The following is a 23,674-nucleotide window of genomic DNA, read 5'->3' as shown; positions in this document are numbered from 1 at the left end:
CAAGGGAGGCATAAGTGCGCTGCGCTCCTAAGCTATCTCCCTGCGAGACACACTGCCAAAGCTTTTCGTTATACTGCAGTCTAGTGCAGACGCACACTACGGCTCTCGGCTGCTGTCCGAAGCCAAGCGCCGGTGGCCGGCGTCTTTCGGCTGAAGCTGCGCTTCGGAGCGTACGGCTGCCGCTCCGCTCTTGTGTGCGCGAAGCAGCCGCTTCTCCTGCTCCGGGAGCCGGACAGAGCGGTAGCTTGTACGAGGGCGAAGAACGAAGCCGCAGAGCACCGGGCTTCTGCGCGCACCCTAAGGACTGCTAGAGGACCGTGGTGGACACTCGCCTGCCTCTTCAATTCCATTCTAGCATCCTTATGGAAGGTGTTCCAGGACAATTTTCCTGACTTTTAAATTCGTCCTGATGCAGCCCCTCCTGGGAAACTCCTGCTCGTCCTCTGAGGCTCCGAGTGCAGAGACCTCGATGGCAACTGCAGAAATGAAGCACTCCGTTGAGTTGTCGAGAAGCAAGAACATAGCCAGCGCCTTGTGTTTGGGAGTCAGCAGCTGCTGGACTTTTGCGATTGCCTTCACTGTGCACTGAATGCCACGACGGCATGGGCACGTTAAAACAACGAGCTGAGAAGGAGTCCCCGAAAGATCACGGCCGTCAGAAAGCAGCTTATATATTGCCCTGGAAAGAGCAGTGTTTTAGGAGTGTGCAGTAAAATCGTGTTTCTGGACAAGGGAGGCATAAGTGCGCTGCGCTCCTAAGCTATCTCCCTGCTAAGACACACTGCCAAAGCTTTTCGCTATCATGCAGTCTAGTGCAGACGCACACTACGGCTCTCGGCTGCTGTCCGAAGCGAAGCGCCGGTGGCCGGCGTCTTTCGGCTGAAGCTGCGCTTCGGAGCGTACGGCTGCCGCTCCGCTCTTGTGTGCGCGAAGCAGCCGCTTCTCCTGCTCCGGGAGCCGGACAGAGCGGTAGCTTGTACGAGGGCGAAGAACGAAGCCGCAGAGCACCGGGCTTCTGCGCGCACCCTAAGGACTGCTAGAGGACCACGGTGGCCGCTCGCCCGCCTCTTCAATTCCCTTCTAGCATCCTTATGGAAAGTGTTCCAGGACAATTTTCCTGAATTTTGAATTCGTCCTGATGCAGCCCCTCCTGGGAAACTCGTGCTCGTCCTCTGAGTCTCCGACATGCAGAGACCTCGATGGCAACTGCAGAAATGAAGGGCTACGTTGAGTTGTCGAGAAGCAAGAACCTAGCCAGCGCCTTGTGTTTGGGAGTCAGCAGCACCTGCACTTTTGCGATTGCCTTCACTGTGCACTGATTGCCGAGACATGTGCACGCTAAAAAAACAAGGTGGGCAAGAGGAGGAAGAGAGTACGGGCATCAGAGAGCATGTGGCATCTTGTCCTGGAAACTGCAGTGTTTTTGGAGAGTACAGCAAATCCGTGTTTCTGGACAAGGGAGGCATAAGTGCGCTGCGCTCCTAAGCTATCTCCCTGCGAGACACACTGCCAAAGCTTTTCGTTATACTGCAGTCTAGTGCAGACGCACACTACGGCTCTCGGCTGCTGTCCGAAGCCAAGCGCCGGTCGCCGGCGTCTTTCGGCTGAAGCTGCGCTTCGGAGCGTACGGCTGCCGCTCCGCTGCTGTGTGCGCGAAGCAGCCGCTTCTCCTGCTCCGGGAGCCGGACAGAGCGGTAGCTTGTACGAGGGCGAAGAACGAAGCCGCAGAGCACCGGGCTTCTGCGCGCACCCTAAGGACTGCTAGAGGACCGTGGTGGACACTCGCCTGCCTCTTCAATTCCATTCTAGCATCCTTATGGAAGGTGTTCCAGGACAATTTTCCTGAGTTTTGAATTCGTCCTGATGCAGCCCCTCCTGGGAAACTCGTGCTCGTCCTCTGCGGCTCCGAGTGCAGAGACCTCGATGGCAACTGCAGAAATGAAGCACTCCGTTGAGTTGTCGAGAAGCAAGAACCTAGCCAGCGCCTTGTGTTTGGGAGTCAGCAGCTGCTGGACTTTTGCGATTGCCTTCACTGTGCACTGAATGCCACGACGGCATGGGCACGTTAAAACAACGAGCTGAGCAAGAGTCCCCGAAAGATCACGGCCGTCAGAAAGCATCTTATATATTGCCCTGGAAAGAGCAGTGTTTTTGGAGTGTGCAGTAAAATCGTGTTTCTGGACAAGGGAGGCATAAGTGCGCTGCGCTCCTAAGCTATCTCCCTGCGAGACACACTGCCAAAGCTTTTCGCTATCATGCAGTCTAGTGCAGACGCACACTACGGCTATCGGCTGCTGTCCGAAGCCAAGCGCCGGTCGCCGGCGTCTTTCGGCTGAAGCAGCGCTTCGGAGCGTACGGCTGTTGTGTGCGCGAAGCAGCCGCTTCCCCTGCTCCGGGAGCCGGACAGAGCGGTAGCTTGTAGGAGGGCGAAGAACGAAGCCGCAGAGCACCGGACTTGTGTGCACAGCCTACGGGCTGCTAGAGGAAGGTGGCTGCACCTCCCTAACCTATCAATTCACAGCTGGCATGCTCTATGGAGCTGTTCCAGGACAACTTTCATTGCTTATGGGTTCGTCCTGATACAGCCCCTCCTGGGAAACTCGTGCTCGTCCCCTGAGGCTCCGAGATGCAGAAACATCGATGGCAGCTGCAGAAATGAAGGGCTGCGTTGAGTTGTCGAGAAGCAAGAACATAGCCAGCGCCTAAGTGTCTGGGAGTCAGCAGCTGCTGCACTTTTGCGATTGCCTTCACTGTGCACTGATTGCCGAGACATGTGCACGCTAAAAAAACAAGGTGGGCAAGAGGAGGAAGAGAGTACGGGCATCAGAGAGCATGTGGCATCTTGTCCTGGAAACTGCAGTGTTTTTGGAGAGTACAGCAAATCCGTGTTTCTGGACAAGGGAGGCATAAGTGCGCTGCGCTCCTAAGCTATCTCCCTGCGAGACACACTGCCAAAGCTTTTCGTTATACTGCAGTCTAGTGCAGACGCACACTACGGCTCTCGGCTGCTGTCCGAAGCCAAGCGCCGGTCGCCGGCGTCTTTCGGCTGAAGCTGCGCTTCGGAGCGTACGGCTGCCGCTCCGCTGCTGTGTGCGCGAAGCAGCCGCTTCTCCTGCTCCGGGAGCCGGACAGAGCGGTAGCTTGTACGAGGGCGAAGAACGAAGCCGCAGAGCACCAGGCTTCTGCGCGCACCCTAAGGACTGCTAGAGGACCGTGGTGGACACTCGCCTGCCTCTTCAATTCCCTTCTAGCATCCTTATGGAAGGTGTTCCAGGACAATTTTCCTGAGTTTTGAATTCGTCCTGATGCAGCCCCTCCTGGGAAACTCGTGCTCGTCCTCTGAGGCTCCGAGTGCAGAGACCTCGATGGCAACTGCAGAAATGAAGCACTCCGTTGAGTTGTCGAGAAGCAAGAACCTAGCCAGCGCCTTGTGTTTGGGAGTCAGCAGCTGCTGGACTTTTGCGATTGCCTTCACTGTGCACTGAATGCCACGACGGCATGGGCACGTTAAAACAACGAGCTGAGCAAGAGTCCCCGAAAGATCACGGCCGTCAGAAAGCATCTTATATATTGCCCTGGAAAGAGCAGTGTTTTTGGAGTGTGCAGTAAAATCGTGTTTCTGGACAAGGGAGGCATAAGTGCGCTGCGCTCCTAAGCTATCTCCCTGCGAGACACACTGCCAAAGCTTTTCGCTATCATGCAGTCTAGTGCAGACGCACACTACGGCTATCGGCTGCTGTCCGAAGCCAAGCGCCGGTCGCCGGCGTCTTTCGGCTGAAGCAGCGCTTCGGAGCGTACGGCTGTTGTGTGCGCGAAGCAGCCGCTTCCCCTGCTCCGGGAGCCGGACAGAGCGGTAGCTTGTAGGAGGGCGAAGAACGAAGCCGCAGAGCACCGGACTTGTGTGCACAGCCTACGGGCTGCTAGAGGAAGGTGGCTGCACCTCCCTAACCTATCAATTCATAGCTGGCATGCTCTTTGGAGCTGGTCCAGGACAACTTTCATTGCTTATGGGTTCGTCCTGATACAGCCCCTCCTGGGAAACTCGTGCTCGTCCCCTGAGGCTCCGAGATGCAGAAACATCGATGGCAGCTGCAGAAATGAAGGGCTGCGTTGAGTTGTCGAGAAGCAAGAACATAGCCAGCGCCTAAGTGTCTGGGAGTCAGCAGCTGCTGCACTTTTGCGATTGCCTTCACTGTGCACTGATTGCCGAGACATGTGCACGCTAAAAAAACAAGGTGGGCAAGAGGAGGAAGAGAGTACGGGCATCAGAGAGCATGTGGCATCTTGTCCTGGAAACTGCAGTGTTTTTGGAGAGTACAGCAAATCCGTGTTTCTGGACAAGGGAGGCATAAGTGCGCTGCGCTCCTAAGCTATCTCCCTGCGAGACACACTGCCAAAGCTTTTCGTTATACTGCAGTCTAGTGCAGACGCACACTACGGCTCTCGGCTGCTGTCCGAAGCCAAGCGCCGGTCGCCGGCGTCTTTCGGCTGAAGCTGCGCTTCGGAGCGTACGGCTGCCGCTCCGCTGCTGTGTGCGCGAAGCAGCCGCTTCTCCTGCTCCGGGAGCCGGACAGAGCGGTAGCTTGTACGAGGGCGAAGAACGAAGCCGCAGAGCACCGGGCTTCTGCGCGCACCCTAAGGACTGCTAGAGGACCGTGGTGGACACTCGCCTGCCTCTTCAATTCCATTCTAGCATCCTTATGGAAGGTGTTCCAGGACAATTTTCCTGAATTTTGAATTCCTCCTGATGCAGCCCCTCCTGGGAAACTCGTGCTCGTCCTCTGAGGCTCCGAGAGCAGAGACCTCGATGGCAACTGCAGAAATGAAGCACTCCGTTGAGTTGTCGAGAAGCAAGAACCTAGCCAGCGCCTTGTGTTTGGGAGTCAGCAGCTGCTGGACTTTTGCGATTGCCTTCACTGTGCACTGAATGCCACGACGGCATGGGCACGTTAAAACAACGAGCTGAGCAAGAGTCCCCGAAAGATCACGGCCGTCAGAAAGCAGCTTACGTATTGCCCTGGAAAGAGCAGTGTTTTAGGAGTGTGCAGTAAAATCGTGTTTCTGGACAAGGGAGGCATAAGTGCGCTGCGCTCCTAAGCTATCTCCCTGCGAGACACACTGCCAAAGCTTTTCGCTATCATGCAGTCTAGTGCAGACGCACACTACGGCTATCGGCTGCTGTCCGAAGCCAAGCGCCGGTCTCCGGCGTCTTTCGGCTGAAGCAGCGCTTCGGAGCGTACGGCTGTTGTGTGCGCGAAGCAGCCGCTTCTCCTGCTCCGGGAGTCGGAGAGAGCGGTAGCTTGTAGGAGGGCGAAGAACGAAGCCGCAGAGCACCGGACTTGTGTGCACAGCCTACGGGCTGCTAGAGGAAGGTGGCTGCACCTCCCTAACCTATCAATTCACAGCTGGCATGCTCTTTGGAGCTGGTCCAGGACAACTTTCATTGCTTATGGGTTCGTCCTGATACAGCCCCTCCTGGGAAACTCGTGCTCGTCCCCTGAGGCTCCGAGATGCAGAAACATCGATGGCAGCTGCAGAAATGAAGGGCTGCGTTGAGTTGTCGAGAAGCAAGAACATAGCCAGCGCCTAAGTGTCTGGGAGTCAGCAGCTGCTGCACTTTTGCGATTGCCTTCACTGTGCACTGATTGCCGAGACATGTGCACGCTAAAAAAACAAGGTGGGCAAGAGGAGGAAGAGAGTACGGGCATCAGAGAGCATCTGGCATCTTGTCCTGGAAACTGCAGTGTTTTTGGAGAGTACAGCAAATCCGTGTTTCTGGACAAGGGAGGCATAAGTGCGCTGCGCTCCTAAGCTATCTCCCTGCGAGACACACTGCCAAAGCTTTTCGCTATCATGCAGTCTAGTGCAGACGCACACTCCGGATCTCCGGAGCTGTCCGAAGCCAAGCGCCGGTCGCCGGCGTCTTTCGGCTGAAGCTGCGCTTCGGAGCGTACGGCTGCCGCTCCGCTCTTGTGTGCGCGAAGCAGCCGCTTCTCCTGCTCCGGGAGCCGGACAGAGCGGTAGCTTGTACGAGGGCGAAGAACGAAGCCGCAGAGCACCGGGCTTCTGCGCGCACCCTAAGGACTGCTAGAGGACCGTGGTGGACACTCGCCTGCCTCTTCAATTCCATTCTAGCATCCTTATGGAAGGTGTTCCAGGACAATTTTCCTGAGTTTTGAATTCGTCCTGATGCAGCCCCTCCTGGGAAACTCGTGCTCGTCCTCTGAGGCTCCGAGTGCAGAGACCTCGATGGCAACTGCAGAAATGAAGCACTCCGTTGAGTTGTCGAGAAGCAAGAACCTAGCCAGCGCCTTGTGTTTGGGAGTCAGCAGCTGCTGGACTTTTGCGATTGCCTTCACTGTGCACTGAATGCCACGACGGCATGGGCACGTTAAAACAACGAGCTGAGCAAGAGTCCCCGAAAGATCACGGCCGTCAGAAAGCATCTTATATATTGCCCTGGAAAGAGCAGTGTTTTTGGAGTGTGCAGTAAAATCGTGTTTCTGGACAAGGGAGGCATAAGTGCGCTGCGCTCCTAAGCTATCTCCCTGCGAGACACACTGCCAAAGCTTTTCGCTATCATGCAGTCTAGTGCAGACGCACACTACGGCTATCGGCTGCTGTCCGAAGCCAAGCGCCGGTCGCCGGCGTCTTTCGGCTGAAGCAGCGCTTCGGAGCGTACGGCTGTTGTGTGCGCGAAGCAGCCGCTTCCCCTGCTCCGGGAGCCGGACAGAGCGGTAGCTTGTAGGAGGGCGAAGAACGAAGCCGCAGAGCACCGGACTTGTGTGCACAGCCTACGGGCTGCTAGAGGAAGGTGGCTGCACCTCCCTAACCTATCAATTCACAGCTGGCATGCTCTATGGAGCTGTTCCAGGACAACTTTCATTGCTTATGGGTTCGTCCTGATACAGCCCCTCCTGGGAAACTCGTGCTCGTCCCCTGAGGCTCCGAGATGCAGAAACATCGATGGCAGCTGCAGAAATGAAGGGCTGCGTTGAGTTGTCGAGAAGCAAGAACATAGCCAGCGCCTAAGTGTCTGGGAGTCAGCAGCTGCTGCACTTTTGCGATTGCCTTCACTGTGCACTGATTGCCGAGACATGTGCACGCTAAAAAAACAAGGTGGGCAAGAGGAGGAAGAGAGTACGGGCATCAGAGAGCATGTGGCATCTTGTCCTGGAAACTGCAGTGTTTTTGGAGAGTACAGCAAATCCGTGTTTCTGGACAAGGGAGGCATAAGTGCGCTGCGCTCCTAAGCTATCTCCCTGCGAGACACACTGCCAAAGCTTTTCGCTATCATGCAGTCTAGTGCAGACGCACACTCCGGATCTCCGGAGCTGTCCGAAGCCAAGCGCCGGTCGCCGGCGTCTTTCGGCTGAAGCTGCGCTTCGGAGCGTACGGCTGCCGCTCCGCTCTTGTGTGCGCGAAGCAGCCGCTTCTCCTGCTCCGGGAGCCGGACAGAGCGGTAGCTTGTACGAGGGCGAAGAACGAAGCCGCAGAGCACCGGGCTTCTGCGCGCACCCTAAGGACTGCTAGAGGACCGTGGTGGACACTCGCCTGCCTCTTCAATTCCATTCTAGCATCCTTATGGAAGGTGTTCCAGGACAATTTTCCTGAGTTTTGAATTCGTCCTGATGCAGCCCCTCCTGGGAAACTCGTGCTCGTCCTCTGAGGCTCCGAGTGCAGAGACCTCGATGGCAACTGCAGAAATGAAGCACTCCGTTGAGTTGTCGAGAAGCAAGAACCTAGCCAGCGCCTTGTGTTTGGGAGTCAGCAGCTGCTGGACTTTTGCGATTGCCTTCACTGTGCACTGAATGCCACGACGGCATGGGCACGTTAAAACAACGAGCTGAGCAAGAGTCCCCGAAAGATCACGGCCGTCAGAAAGCATCTTATATATTGCCCTGGAAAGAGCAGTGTTTTTGGAGTGTGCAGTAAAATCGTGTTTCTGGACAAGGGAGGCATAAGTGCGCTGCGCTCCTAAGCTATCTCCCTGCGAGACACACTGCCAAAGCTTTTCGCTATCATGCAGTCTAGTGCAGACGCACACTACGGCTATCGGCTGCTGTCCGAAGCCAAGCGCCGGTCGCCGGCGTCTTTCGGCTGAAGCAGCGCTTCGGAGCGTACGGCTGTTGTGTGCGCGAAGCAGCCGCTTCCCCTGCTCCGGGAGCCGGACAGAGCGGTAGCTTGTAGGAGGGCGAAGAACGAAGCCGCAGAGCACCGGACTTGTGTGCACAGCCTACGGGCTGCTAGAGGAAGGTGGCTGCACCTCCCTAACCTATCAATTCACAGCTGGCATGCTCTATGGAGCTGTTCCAGGACAACTTTCATTGCTTATGGGTTCGTCCTGATACAGCCCCTCCTGGGAAACTCGTGCTCGTCCCCTGAGGCTCCGAGATGCAGAAACATCGATGGCAGCTGCAGAAATGAAGGGCTGCGTTGAGTTGTCGAGAAGCAAGAACATAGCCAGCGCCTAAGTGTCTGGGAGTCAGCAGCTGCTGCACTTTTGCGATTGCCTTCACTGTGCACTGATTGCCGAGACATGTGCACGCTAAAAAAACAAGGTGGGCAAGAGGAGGAAGAGAGTACGGGCATCAGAGAGCATGTGGCATCTTGTCCTGGAAACTGCAGTGTTTTTGGAGAGTACAGCAAATCCGTGTTTCTGGACAAGGGAGGCATAAGTGCGCTGCGCTCCTAAGCTATCTCCCTGCGAGACACACTGCCAAAGCTTTTCGTTATACTGCAGTCTAGTGCAGACGCACACTACGGCTCTCGGCTGCTGTCCGAAGCCAAGCGCCGGTCGCCGGCGTCTTTCGGCTGAAGCTGCGCTTCGGAGCGTACGGCTGCCGCTCCGCTCTTGTGTGCGCGAAGCAGCCGCTTCTCCTGCTCCGGGAGCCGGACAGAGCGGTAGCTTGTACGAGGGCGAAGAACGAAGCCGCAGAGCACCGGGCTTCTGCGCGCACCCTAAGGACTGCTAGAGGACCATGGTGGACACTCGCCTGCGTCTTCAATTCCCTTCTAGCATCCTTATGGAAGGTGTTCCAGGACAATTTTCCTGAGTTTTGAATTCGTCCTGATGCAGCCCCTCCTGGGAAACTCGTGCTCGTCCTCTGAGGCTCCGAGTGCAGAGACCTCGATGGCAACTGCAGAAATGAAGCACTCCGTTGAGTTGTCGAGAAGCAAGAACCTAGCCAGCGCCTTGTGTTTGGGAGTCAGCAGCTGCTGGACTTTTGCGATTGCCTTCACTGTGCACTGAATGCCACGACGGCATGGGCACGTTAAAACAACGAGCTGAGCAAGAGTCCCCGAAAGATCACGGCCGTCAGAAAGCAGCTTACGTATTGCCCTGGAAAGAGCAGTGTTTTAGGAGTGTGCAGTAAAATCGTGTTTCTGGACAAGGGAGGCATAAGTGCGCTGCGCTCCTAAGCTATCTCCCTGCGAGACACACTGCCAAAGCTTTTCGCTATCATGCAGTCTAGTGCAGACGCACACTACGGCTATCGGCTGCTGTCCGAAGCCAAGCGCCGGTCGCCGGCGTCTTTCGGCTGAAGCTGCGCTTCGGAGCGTACGGCTGTTGTGTGCGCGAAGCAGCCGCTTCTCCTGCTCCGGGAGTCGGAGAGAGCGGTAGCTTGTAGGAGGGCGAAGAACGAAGCCGCAGAGCACCGGACTTGTGTGCACAGCCTACGGGCTGCTAGAGGAAGGTGGCTGCACCTCCCTAACCTATCAATTCACAGCTGGCATGCTCTTTGGAGCTGGTCCAGGACAACTTTCATTGCTTATGGGTTCGTCCTGATACAGCCCCTCCTGGGAAACTCGTGCTCGTCCCCTGAGGCTCCGAGATGCAGAAACATCGATGGCAGCTGCAGAAATGAAGGGCTGCGTTGAGTTGTCGAGAAGCAAGAACATAGCCAGCGCCTAAGTGTCTGGGAGTCAGCAGCTGCTGCACTTTTGCGATTGCCTTCACTGTGCACTGATTGCCGAGACATGTGCACGCTAAAAAAACAAGGTGGGCAAGAGGAGGAAGAGAGTACGGGCATCAGAGAGCATCTGGCATCTTGTCCTGGAAACTGCAGTGTTTTTGGAGAGTACAGCAAATCCGTGTTTCTGGACAAGGGAGGCATAAGTGCGCTGCGCTCCTAAGCTATCTCCCTGCGAGACACACTGCCAAAGCTTTTCGCTATCATGCAGTCTAGTGCAGACGCACACTCCGGATCTCCGGAGCTGTCCGAAGCCAAGCGCCGGTCGCCGGCGTCTTTCGGCTGAAGCTGCGCTTCGGAGCGTACGGCTGCCGCTCCGCTCTTGTGTGCGCGAAGCAGCCGCTTCTCCTGCTCCGGGAGCCGGACAGAGCGGTAGCTTGTACGAGGGCGAAGAACGAAGCCGCAGAGCACCGGGCTTCTGCGCGCACCCTAAGGACTGCTAGAGGACCGTGGTGGACACTCGCCTGCCTCTTCAATTCCATTCTAGCATCCTTATGGAAGGTGTTCCAGGACAATTTTCCTGAGTTTTGAATTCCTCCTGATGCAGCCCCTCCTGGGAAACTCGTGCTCGTCCTCTGAGGCTCCGAGTGCAGAGACCTCGATGGCAACTGCAGAAATGAAGCACTCCGTTGAGTTGTCGAGAAGCAAGAACCTAGCCAGCGCCTTGTGTTTGGGAGTCAGCAGCTGCTGGACTTTTGCGATTGCCTTCACTGTGCACTGAATGCCACGACGGCATGGGCACGTTAAAACAACGAGCTGAGCAAGAGTCCCCGAAAGATCACGGCCGTCAGAAAGCATCTTATATATTGCCCTGGAAAGAGCAGTGTTTTTGGAGTGTGCAGTAAAATCGTGTTTCTGGACAAGGGAGGCATAAGTGCGCTGCGCTCCTAAGCTATCTCCCTGCGAGACACACTGCCAAAGCTTTTCGCTATCATGCAGTCTAGTGCAGACGCACACTACGGCTATCGGCTGCTGTCCGAAGCCAAGCGCCGGTCGCCGGCGTCTTTCGGCTGAAGCAGCGCTTCGGAGCGTACGGCTGTTGTGTGCGCGAAGCAGCCGCTTCCCCTGCTCCGGGAGCCGGACAGAGCGGTAGCTTGTACGAGGGCGAAGAACGAAGCCGCAGAGCACCGGACTTGTGTGCACAGCCTACGGGCTGCTAGAGGAAGGTGGCTGCACCTCCCTAACCTATCAATTCACAGCTGGCATGCTCTATGGAGCTGTTCCAGGACAACTTTCATTGCTTATGGGTTCGTCCTGATACAGCCCCTCCTGGGAAACTCGTGCTCGTCCCCTGAGGCTCCGAGATGCAGAAACATCGATGGCAGCTGCAGAAATGAAGGGCTGCGTTGAGTTGTCGAGAAGCAAGAACATAGCCAGCGCCTAAGTGTCTGGGAGTCAGCAGCTGCTGCACTTTTGCGATTGCCTTCACTGTGCACTGATTGCCGAGACATGTGCACGCTAAAAAAACAAGGTGGGCAAGAGGAGGAAGAGAGTACGGGCATCAGAGAGCATGTGGCATCTTGTCCTGGAAACTGCAGTGTTTTTGGAGAGTACAGCAAATCCGTGTTTCTGGACAAGGGAGGCATAAGTGCGCTGCGCTCCTAAGCTATCTCCCTGCGAGACACACTGCCAAAGCTTTTCGTTATACTGCAGTCTAGTGCAGACGCACACTACGGCTCTCGGCTGCTGTCCGAAGCCAAGCGCCGGTCGCCGGCGTCTTTCGGCTGAAGCTGCGCTTCGGAGCGTACGGCTGCCGCTCCGCTGCTGTGTGCGCGAAGCAGCCGCTTCTCCTGCTCCGGGAGCCGGACAGAGCGGTAGCTTGTAGGAGGGCGAAGAACGAAGCCGCAGAGCACCGGGCTTCTGCGCGCACCCTAAGGACTGCTAGAGGACCGTGGTGGACACTCGCCTGCGTCTTCAATTCCATTCTAGCATCCTTATGGAAGGTGTTCCAGGACAATTTTCCTGAATTTTGAATTCCTCCTGATGCAGCCCCTCCTGGGAAACTCGTGCTCGTCCTCTGAGGCTCCGAGAGCAGAGACCTCGATGGCAACTGCAGAAATGAAGCACTCCGTTGAGTTGTCGAGAAGCAAGAACCTAGCCAGCGCCTTGTGTTTGGGAGTCAGCAGCTGCTGGACTTTTGCGATTGCCTTCACTGTGCACTGAATGCCACGACGGCATGGGCACGTTAAAACAACGAGCTGAGCAAGAGTCCCCGAAAGATCACGGCCGTCAGAAAGCATCTTATATATTGCCCTGGAAAGAGCAGTGTTTTAGGAGTGTGCAGTAAAATCGTGTTTCTGGACAAGGGAGGCATAAGTGCGCTGCGCTCCTAAGCTATCTCCCTGCGAGACACACTGCCAAAGCTTTTCGCTATCATGCAGTCTAGTGCAGACGCACACTACGGCTATCGGCTGCTGTCCGAAGCGAAGCGCCGGTCTCCGGCGTCTTTCGGCTGAAGCAGCGCTTCGGAGCGTACGGCTGTTGTGTGCGCGAAGCAGCCGCTTCTCCTGCTCCGGGAGTCGGAGAGAGCGGTAGCTTGTAGGAGGGCGAAGAACGAAGCCGCAGAGCACCGGACTTGTGTGCACAGCCTACGGGCTGCTAGAGGAAGGTGGCTGCACCTCCCTAACCTATCAATTCACAGCTGGCATGCTCTTTGGAGCTGGTCCAGGACAACTTTCATTGCTTATGGGTTCGTCCTGATACAGCCCCTCCTGGGAAACTCGTGCTCGTCCCCTGAGGCTCCGAGATGCAGAAACATCGATGGCAGCTGCAGAAATGAAGGGCTGCGTTGAGTTGTCGAGAAGCAAGAACATAGCCAGCGCCTAAGTGTCTGGGAGTCAGCAGCTGCTGCACTTTTGCGATTGCCTTCACTGTGCACTGATTGCCGAGACATGTGCACGCTAAAAAAACAAGGTGGGCAAGAGGAGGAAGAGAGTACGGGCATCAGAGAGCATCTGGCATCTTGTCCTGGAAACTGCAGTGTTTTTGGAGAGTACAGCAAATCCGTGTTTCTGGACAAGGGAGGCATAAGTGCGCTGCGCTCCTAAGCTATCTCCCTGCGAGACACACTGCCAAAGCTTTTCGCTATCATGCAGTCTAGTGCAGACGCACACTCCGGATCTCCGGAGCTGTCCGAAGCCAAGCGCCGATGGCCGGCGTCTTTCGGCTGAAGCTGCGCTTCGGAGCGTACGGCTGCCGCTCCGCTCTTGTGTGCGCGAAGCAGCCGCTTCTCCTGCTCCGGGAGCCGGACAGAGCGGTAGCTTGTACGAGGGCGAAGAACGAAGCCGCAGAGCACCGGGCTTCTGCGCGCACCCTAAGGACTGCTAGAGGACCGTGGTGGACACTCGCCTGCCTCTTCAATTCCCTTCTAGCATCCTTATGGAAGGTGTTCCAGGACAATTTTCCTGAGTTTTGAATTCCTCCTGATGCAGCCCCTCCTGGGAAACTCGTGCTCGTCCTCTGAGGCTCCGAGTGCAGAGACCTCGATGGCAACTGCAGAAATGAAGCACTCCGTTGAGTTGTCGAGAAGCAAGAACCTAGCCAGCGCCTTGTGTTTGGGAGTCAGCAGCTGCTGGACTTTTGCGATTGCCTTCACTGTGCACTGAATGCCACGACGGCATGGGCACGTTAAAACAACGAGCTGAGCAAGAGTCCCCGAAAGATCACGGCCGTCAGAAAGCAGCTTACGTATTGCCCTGGAAAGAGCAGTGTTTTTGGAGTGTGCAGTAAAATCGTGTTTCTGGACAAGGGAGGCATAAGTGCGCTGCGCTCCTAAGCTATCTCCCTGCTAAGACACACTGCCAAAGCTTTTCGCTATCATGCAGTCTAGTGCAGACGCACACTACGGCTATCGGCTGCTGTCCGAAGCCAAGCGCCGGTCGCCGGCGTCTTTCGGCTGAAGCAGCGCTTCGGAGCGTACGGCTGTTGTGTGCGCGAAGCAGCCGCTTCCCCTGCTCCGGGAGCCGGACAGAGCGGTAGCTTGTAGGAGGGCGAAGAACGAAGCCGCAGAGCACCGGACTTGTGTGCACAGCCTACGGGCTGCTAGAGGAAGGTGGCTGCACCTCCCTAACCTATCAATTCACAGCTGGCATGCTCTATGGAGCTGTTCCAGGACAACTTTCATTGCTTATGGGTTCGTCCTGATACAGCCCCTCCTGGGAAACTCGTGCTCGTCCCCTGAGGCTCCGAGATGCAGAAACATCGATGGCAGCTGCAGAAATGAAGGGCTGCGTTGAGTTGTCGAGAAGCAAGAACATAGCCAGCGCCTAAGTGTCTGGGAGTCAGCAGCTGCTGCACTTTTGCGATTGCCTTCACTGTGCACTGATTGCCGAGACATGTGCACGCTAAAAAAACAAGGTGGGCAAGAGGAGGAAGAGAGTACGGGCATCAGAGAGCATCTGGCATCTTGTCCTGGAAACTGCAGTGTTTTTGGAGAGTACAGCAAATCCGTGTTTCTGGACAAGGGAGGCATAAGTGCGCTGCGCTCCTAAGCTATCTCCCTGCGAGACACACTGCCAAAGCTTTTCGTTATACTGCAGTCTAGTGCAGACGCACACTACGGCTCTCGGCTGCTGTCCGAAGCCAAGCGCCGGTCGCCGGCGTCTTTCGGCTGAAGCTGCGCTTCGGAGCGTACGGCTGCCGCTCCGCTGCTGTGTGCGCGAAGCAGCCGCTTCTCCTGCTCCGGGAGCCGGACAGAGCGGTAGCTTGTACGAGGGCGAAGAACGAAGCCGCAGAGCACCGGGCTTCTGCGCGCACCCTAAGGACTGCTAGAGGACCGTGGTGGACACTCGCCTGCGTCTTCAATTCCATTCTAGCATCCTTATGGAAGGTGTTCCAGGACAATTTTCCTGAGTTTTGAATTCGTCCTGATGCAGCCCCTCCTGGGAAACTCGTGCTCGTCCTCTGAGGCTCCGAGTGCAGAGACCTCGATGGCAACTGCAGAAATGAAGCACTCCGTTGAGTTGTCGAGAAGCAAGAACATTGCCAGCGCCTTGTGTTTGGGAGTCAGCAGCTGCTGGACTTTTGCGATTGCCTTCACTGTGCACTGAATGCCACGACGGCATGGGCACGTTAAAACAACGAGCTGAGCAAGAGTCCCCGAAAGATCACGGCCGTCAGAAAGCATCTTATATATTGCCCTGGAAAGAGCAGTGTTTTAGGAGTGTGCAGTAAAATCGTGTTTCTGGACAAGGGAGGCATAAGTGCGCTGCGCTCCTAAGCTATCTCCCTGCGAGACACACTGCCAAAGCTTTTCGCTATCATGCAGTCTAGTGCAGACGCACACTACGGCTCTCGGCTGCTGTCCGAAGCCAAGCGCCGGTCGCCGGCGTCTTTCGGCTGAAGCTGCGCTTCGGAGCGTACGGCTGTTGTGTGCGCGAAGCAGCCGCTTCTCCTGCTCCGGGAGTCGGAGAGAGCGGTAGCTTGTAGGAGGGCGAAGAACGAAGCCGCAGAGCACCGGACTTGTGTGCACAGCCTACGGGCTGCTAGAGGAAGGTGGCTGCACCTCCCTAACCTATCAATTCACAGCTGGCATGCTCTTTGGAGCTGGTCCAGGACAACTTTCATTGCTTATGGGTTCGTCCTGATACAGCCCCTCCTGGGAAACTCGTGCTCGTCCCCTGAGGCTCCGAGATGCAGAAACATCGATGGCAGCTGCAGAAATGAAGGGCTGCGTTGAGTTGTCGAGAAGCAAGAACATAGCCAGCGCCTAAGTGTCTGGGAGTCAGCAGCTGCTGCACTTTTGCGATTGCCTTCACTGTGCACTGATTGCCGAGACATGTGCACGCTAAAAAAACAAGGTGGGCAAGAGGAGGAAGAGAGTACGGGCATCAGAGAGCATCTGGCATCTTGTCCTGGAAACTGCAGTGTTTTTGGAGAGTACAGCAAATCCGTGTTTCTGGACAAGGGAGGCATAAGTGCGCTGCGCTCCTAAGCTATCTCCCTGCGAGACACACTGCCAAAGCTTTTCGCTATCATGCAGTCTAGTGCAGACGCACACTCCGGATCTCCGGAGCTGTCCGAAGCCAAGCGCCGGTGGCCGGCGTCTTTCGGCTGAAGCTGCGCTTCGGAGCGTACGGCTGCCGCTCCGCTCTTGTGTGCGCGAAGCAGCCGCTTCTCCTGCTCCGGGAGCCGGACAGAGCGGTAGCTTGTACGAGGGCGAAGAACGAAGCCGCAGAGCACCGGGCTTCTGCGCGCACCCTAAGGACTGCTAGAGGACCATGGTGGCCGCTCGCCCGCCTCTTCAATTCCCTTCTAGCATCCTTATGGAAAGTGTTCCAGGACAATTTTCCTGAGTTTTGAATTCCTCCTGATGCAGCCCCTCCTGGGAAACTCGTGCTCGTCCTCTGAGGCTCCGAGTGCAGAGACCTCGATGGCAACTGCAGAAATGAAGCACTCCGTTGAGTTGTCGAGAAGCAAGAACCTAGCCAGCGCCTTGTGTTTGGGAGTCAGCAGCTGCTGGACTTTTGCGATTGCCTTCACTGTGCACTGAATGCCACGACGGCATGGGCACGTTAAAACAACGAGCTGAGAAGGAGTCCCCGAAAGATCACGGCCGTCAGAAAGCAGCTTATATATTGCCCTGGAAAGAGCAGTGTTTTAGGAGTGTGCAGTAAAATCGTGTTTCTGGACAAGGGAGGCATAAGTGCGCTGCGCTCCTAAGCTATCTCCCTGCGAGACACACTGCCAAAGCTTTTCGTTATACTGCAGTCTAGTGCAGACGCACACTACGGCTCTCGGCTGCTGTCCGAAGCCAAGCGCCGGTCGCCGGCGTCTTTCGGCTGAAGCTGCGCTTCGGAGCGTACGGCTGCCGCTCCGCTGTTGTGTGCGCGAAGCAGCCGCTTCTCCTGCTCCGGGAGCCGGACAGAGCGGTAGCTTGTACGAGGGCGAAGAACGAAGCCGCAGAGCACCGGGCTTCTGCGCGCACCCTAAGGACTGCTAGAGGACCGTGGTGGACACTCGCCTGCCTCTTCAATTCCATTCTAGCATCCTTATGGAAGGTGTTCCAGGACAATTCTCCTGAGTTTTGAATTCCTCCTGATGCAGCCCCTCCTGGGAAACTCCTGCTCGTCCTCTGAGGCTCCGAGTGCAGAGACCTCGATGGCAACTGCAGAAATGAAGCACTCCGTTGAGTTGTCGAGAAGCAAGAACATAGCCAGCGCCTTGTGTTTGGGAGTCAGCAGCTGCTGGACTTTTGCGATTGCCTTCACTGTGCACTGAATACCACGACGGCATGGGCACGTTAAAACAACGAGCTGAGCAAGAGTCCCCGAAAGATCACGGCCGTCAGAAAGCATCTTATATATTGCCCTGGAAAGAGCAGTGTTTTTGGAGTGTGCAGTAAAATCGTGTTTCTGGACAAGGGAGGCATAAGTGCGCTGCGCTCCTAAGCTATCTCCCTGCGAGACACACTGCCAAAGCTTTTCGCTATCATGCAGTCTAGTGCAGACGCACACTACGGCTATCGGCTGCTGTCCGAAGCCAAGCGCCGGTCGCCGGCGTCTTCCGGCTGAAGCAGCGCTTCGGAGCGTACGGCTGTTGTGTGCGCGAAGCAGCCGCTTCCCCTGCTCCGGGAGCCGGACAGAGCGGTAGCTTGTACGAGGGCGAAGAACGAAGCCGCAGAGCACCGGACTTGTGTGCACAGCCTACGGGCTGCTAGAGGAAGGTGGCTGCACCTCCCTAACCTATCAATTCACAGCTGGCATGCTCTATGGAGCTGTTCCAGGACAACTTTCATTGCTTATGGGTTCGTCCTGATACAGCCCCTCCTGGGAAACTCGTGCTCGTCCCCTGAGGCTCCGAGATGCAGAAACATCGATGGCAGCTGCAGAAATGAAGGGCTGCGTTGAGTTGTCGAGAAGCAAGAACATAGCCAGCGCCTAAGTGTCTGGGAGTCAGCAGCTGCTGCACTTTTGCGATTGCCTTCACTGTGCACTGATTGCCGAGACATGTGCACGCTAAAAAAACAAGGTGGGCAAGAGGAGGAAGAGAGTACGGGCATCAGAGAGCATCTGGCATCTTGTCCTGGAAACTGCAGTGTTTTTGGAGAGTACAGCAAATCCGTGTTTCTGGACAAGGGAGGCATAAGTGCGCTGCGCTCCTAAGCTATCTCCCTGCAAGACACACTGCCAAAGCTTTTCGTTATACTGCAGTCTAGTGCAGACGCACACTACGGCTCTCGGCTGCTGTCCGAAGCCAAGCGCCGGTCGCCGGCGTCTTTCGGCTGAAGCTGCGCTTCGGAGCGTACGGCTGCCGCTCCGCTGCTGTGTGCCCGAAGCAGCCGCTTCTCCTGCTCCGGGAGCCGGACAGAGCGGTAGCTTGTACGAGGGCGAAGAACGAAGCCGCAGAGCACCGGGCTTCTGCGCGCACCCTAAGGACTGCTAGAGGACCGTGGTGGACACTCGCCTGCGTCTTCAATTCCATTCTAGCATCCTTATGGAAGGTGTTCCAGGACAATTCTCCTGAGTTTTGAATTCCTCCTGATGCAGCCCCTCCTGGGAAACTCGTGCTCGTCCTCTGAGGCTCCGAGTGCAGAGACCTCGATGGCAACTGCAGAAATGAAGCACTCCGTTGAGTTGTCGAGAAGCAAGAACATAGCCAGCGCCTTGTGTTTGGGAGTCAGCAGCTGCTGGACTTTTGCGATTGCCTTCACTGTGCACTGAATGCCACGACGGCATGGGCACGTTAAAACAACGAGCTGAGCAAGAGTCCCCGAAAGATCACGGCCGTCAGAAAGCAGCTTATATATTGCCCTGGAAAGAGCAGTGTTTTAGGAGTGTGCAGTAAAATCGTGTTTCTGGACAAGGGAGGCATAAGTGCGCTGCGCTCCTAAGCTATCTCCCTGCGAGACACACTGCCAAAGCTTTTCGCTATCATGCAGTCTAGTGCAGACGCACACTACGGCTATCGGCTGCTGTCCGAAGCCAAGCGCCGGTCGCCGGCGTCTTTCGGCTGAAGCAGCGCTTCGGAGCGTACGGCTGTTGTGTGCGCGAAGCAGCCGCTTCCCCTGCTCCGGGAGCCGGACAGAGCGGTAGCTTGTAGGAGGGCGAAGAACGAAGCCGCAGAGCACCGGACTTGTGTGCACAGCCTACGGGCTGCTAGAGGAAGGTGGCTGCACCTCCCTAACCTATCAATTCACAGCTGGCATGCTCTATGGAGCTGTTCCAGGACAACTTTCATTGCTTATGGGTTCGTCCTGATACAGCCCCTCCTGGGAAACTCGTGCTCGTCCCCTGAGGCTCCGAGATGCAGAAACATCGATGGCAGCTGCAGAAATGAAGGGCTGCGTTGAGTTGTCGAGAAGCAAGAACATAGCCAGCGCCTAAGTGTCTGGGAGTCAGCAGCTGCTGCACTTTTGCGATTGCCTTCACTGTGCACTGATTGCCGAGACATGTGCACGCTAAAAAAACAAGGTGGGCAAGAGGAGGAAGAGAGTACGGGCATCAGAGAGCATGTGGCATCTTGTCCTGGAAACTGCAGTGTTTTTGGAGAGTACAGCAAATCCGTGTTTCTGGACAAGGGAGGCATAAGTGCGCTGCGCTCCTAAGCTATCTCCCTGCGAGACACACTGCCAAAGCTTTTCGTTATACTGCAGTCTAGTGCAGACGCACACTACGGCTCTCGGCTGCTGTCCGAAGCCAAGCGCCGGTCGCCGGCGTCTTTCGGCTGAAGCTGCGCTTCGGAGCGTACGGCTGCCGCTCCGCTCTTGTGTGCGCGAAGCAGCCGCTTCTCCTGCTCCGGGAGCCGGACAGAGCGGTAGCTTGTACGAGGGCGAAGAACGAAGCCGCAGAGCACCGGGCTTCTGCGCGCACCCTAAGGACTGCTAGAGGACCGTGGTGGACACTCGCCTGCCTCTTCAATTCCCTTCTAGCATCCTTATGGAAGGTGTTCCAGGACAATTTTCCTGAGTTTTGAATTCGTCCTGATGCAGCCCCTCCTGGGAAACTCGTGCTCGTCCTCTGAGGCTCCGAGTGCAGAGACCTCGATGGCAACTGCAGAAATGAAGCACTCCGTTGAGTTGTCGAGAAGCAAGAACCTAGCCAGCGCCTTGTGTTTGGGAGTCAGCAGCTGCTGGACTTTTGCGATTGCCTTCACTGTGCACTGAATGCCACGACGGCATGGGCACGTTAAAACAACGAGCTGAGCAAGAGTCCCCGAAAGATCACGGCCGTCAGAAAGCAGCTTACGTATTGCCCTGGAAAGAGCAGTGTTTTAGGAGTGTGCAGTAAAATCGTGTTTCTGGACAAGGGAGGCATAAGTGCGCTGCGCTCCTAAGCTATCTCCCTGCGAGACACACTGCCAAAGCTTTTCGCTATCATGCAGTCTAGTGCAGACGCACACTACGGCTATCGGCTGCTGTCCGAAGCCAAGCGCCGGTCGCCGGCGTCTTTCGGCTGAAGCTGCGCTTCGGAGCGTACGGCTGTTGTGTGCGCGAAGCAGCCGCTTCTCCTGCTCCGGGAGTCGGAGAGAGCGGTAGCTTGTAGGAGGGCGAAGAACGAAGCCGCAGAGCACCGGACTTGTGTGCACAGCCTACGGGCTGCTAGAGGAAGGTGGCTGCACCTCCCTAACCTATCAATTCACAGCTGGCATGCTCTTTGGAGCTGGTCCAGGACAACTTTCATTGCTTATGGGTTCGTCCTGATACAGCCCCTCCTGGGAAACTCGTGCTCGTCCCCTGAGGCTCCGAGATGCAGAAACATCGATGGCAGCTGCAGAAATGAAGGGCTGCGTTGAGTTGTCGAGAAGCAAGAACATAGCCAGCGCCTAAGTGTCTGGGAGTCAGCAGCTGCTGCACTTTTGCGATTGCCTTCACTGTGCACTGATTGCCGAGACATGTGCACGCTAAAAAAACAAGGTGGGCAAGAGGAGGAAGAGAGTACGGGCATCAGAGAGCATCTGGCATCTTGTCCTGGAAACTGCAGTGTTTTTGGAGAGTACAGCAAATCCGTGTTTCTGGACAAGGGAGGCATAAGTGCGCTGCGCTCCTAAGCTATCTCCCTGCGAGACACACTGCCAAAGCTTTTCGCTATCATGCAGTCTAGTGCAGACGCACACTCCGGATCTCCGGAGCTGTCCGAAGCCAAGCGCCGGTCGCCGGCGTCTTTCGGCTGAAGCTGCGCTTCGGAGCGTACGGCTGCCGCTCCGCTCTTGTGTGCGCGAAGCAGCCGCTTCTCCTGCTCCGGGAGCCGGACAGAGCGGTAGCTTGTACGAGGGCGAAGAACGAAGCCGCAGAGCACCGGGCTTCTGCGCGCACCCTAAGGACTGCTAGAGGACCGTGGTGGACACTCGCCTGCCTCTTCAATTCCATTCTAGCATCCTTATGGAAGGTGTTCCAGGACAATTTTCCTGAGTTTTGAATTCCTCCTGATGCAGCCCCTCCTGGGAAACTCGTGCTCGTCCTCTGAGGCTCCGAGTGCAGAGACCTCGATGGCAACTGCAGAAATGAAGCACTCCGTTGAGTTGTCGAGAAGCAAGAACCTAGCCAGCGCCTTGTGTTTGGGAGTCAGCAGCTGCTGGACTTTTGCGATTGCCTTCACTGTGCACTGAATGCCACGACGGCATGGGCACGTTAAAACAACGAGCTGAGCAAGAGTCCCCGAAAGATCACGGCCGTCAGAAAGCATCTTATATATTGCCCTGGAAAGAGCAGTGTTTTTGGAGTGTGCAGTAAAATCGTGTTTCTGGACAAGGGAGGCATAAGTGCGCTGCGCTCCTAAGCTATCTCCCTGCGAGACACACTGCCAAAGCTTTTCGCTATCATGCAGTCTAGTGCAGACGCACACTACGGCTATCGGCTGCTGTCCGAAGCCAAGCGCCGGTCGCCGGCGTCTTTCGGCTGAAGCAGCGCTTCGGAGCGTACGGCTGTTGTGTGCGCGAAGCAGCCGCTTCCCCTGCTCCGGGAGCCGGACAGAGCGGTAGCTTGTACGAGGGCGAAGAACGAAGCCGCAGAGCACCGGACTTGTGTGCACAGCCTACGGGCTGCTAGAGGAAGGTGGCTGCACCTCCCTAACCTATCAATTCACAGCTGGCATGCTCTATGGAGCTGTTCCAGGACAACTTTCATTGCTTATGGGTTCGTCCTGATACAGCCCCTCCTGGGAAACTCGTGCTCGTCCCCTGAGGCTCCGAGATGCAGAAACATCGATGGCAGCTGCAGAAATGAAGGGCTGCGTTGAGTTGTCGAGAAGCAAGAACATAGCCAGCGCCTAAGTGTCTGGGAGTCAGCAGCTGCTGCACTTTTGCGATTGCCTTCACTGTGCACTGATTGCCGAGACATGTGCACGCTAAAAAAACAAGGTGGGCAAGAGGAGGAAGAGAGTACGGGCATCAGAGAGCATGTGGCATCTTGTCCTGGAAACTGCAGTGTTTTTGGAGAGTACAGCAAATCCGTGTTTCTGGACAAGGGAGGCATAAGTGCGCTGCGCTCCTAAGCTATCTCCCTGCGAGACACACTGCCAAAGCTTTTCGTTATACTGCAGTCTAGTGCAGACGCACACTACGGCTCTCGGCTGCTGTCCGAAGCCAAGCGCCGGTCGCCGGCGTCTTTCGGCTGAAGCTGCGCTTCGGAGCGTACGGCTGCCGCTCCGCTGCTGTGTGCGCGAAGCAGCCGCTTCTCCTGCTCCGGGAGCCGGACAGAGCGGTAGCTTGTAGGAGGGCGAAGAACGAAGCCGCAGAGCACCGGGCTTCTGCGCGCACCCTAAGGACTGCTAGAGGACCGTGGTGGACACTCGCCTGCGTCTTCAATTCCATTCTAGCATCCTTATGGAAGGTGTTCCAGGACAATTTTCCTGAATTTTGAATTCCTCCTGATGCAGCCCCTCCTGGGAAACTCGTGCTCGTCCTCTGAGGCTCCGAGAGCAGAGACCTCGATGGCAACTGCAGAAATGAAGCACTCCGTTGAGTTGTCGAGAAGCAAGAACCTAGCCAGCGCCTTGTGTTTGGGAGTCAGCAGCTGCTGGACTTTTGCGATTGCCTTCACTGTGCACTGAATGCCACGACGGCATGGGCACGTTAAAACAACGAGCTGAGCAAGAGTCCCCGAAAGATCACGGCCGTCAGAAAGCATCTTATATATTGCCCTGGAAAGAGCAGTGTTTTTGGAGTGTGCAGTAAAATCGTGTTTCTGGACAAGGGAGGCATAAGTGCGCTGCGCTCCTAAGCTATCTCCCTGCGAGACACACTGCCAAAGCTTTTCGCTATCATGCAGTCTAGTGCAGACGCACACTACGGCTATCGGCTGCTGTCCGAAGCGAAGCGCCGGTCTCCGGCGTCTTTCGGCTGAAGCAGCGCTTCGGAGCGTACGGCTGTTGTGTGCGCGAAGCAGCCGCTTCTCCTGCTCCGGGAGTCGGAGAGAGCGGTAGCTTGTAGGAGGGCGAAGAACGAAGCCGCAGAGCACCGGACTTGTGTGCACAGCCTACGGGCTGCTAGAGGAAGGTGGCTGCACCTCCCTAACCTATCAATTCACAGCTGGCATGCTCTTTGGAGCTGGTCCAGGACAACTTTCATTGCTTATGGGTTCGTCCTGATACAGCCCCTCCTGGGAAACTCGTGCTCGTCCCCTGAGGCTCCGAGATGCAGAAACATCGATGGCAGCTGCAGAAATGAAGGGCTGCGTTGAGTTGTCGAGAAGCAAGAACATAGCCAGCGCCTAAGTGTCTGGGAGTCAGCAGCTGCTGCACTTTTGCGATTGCCTTCACTGTGCA

The sequence above is a fragment of the Lonchura striata genome, chromosome 19, assembly GCF_050655825.1.
Source record: "Lonchura striata isolate lonStrDom1 chromosome 19, ASM5065582v1, whole genome shotgun sequence".
NCBI classification, from domain to species: domain Eukaryota; kingdom Metazoa; phylum Chordata; class Aves; order Passeriformes; family Estrildidae; genus Lonchura; species Lonchura striata.
This window is presented reverse-complemented; position numbering follows the sequence as displayed.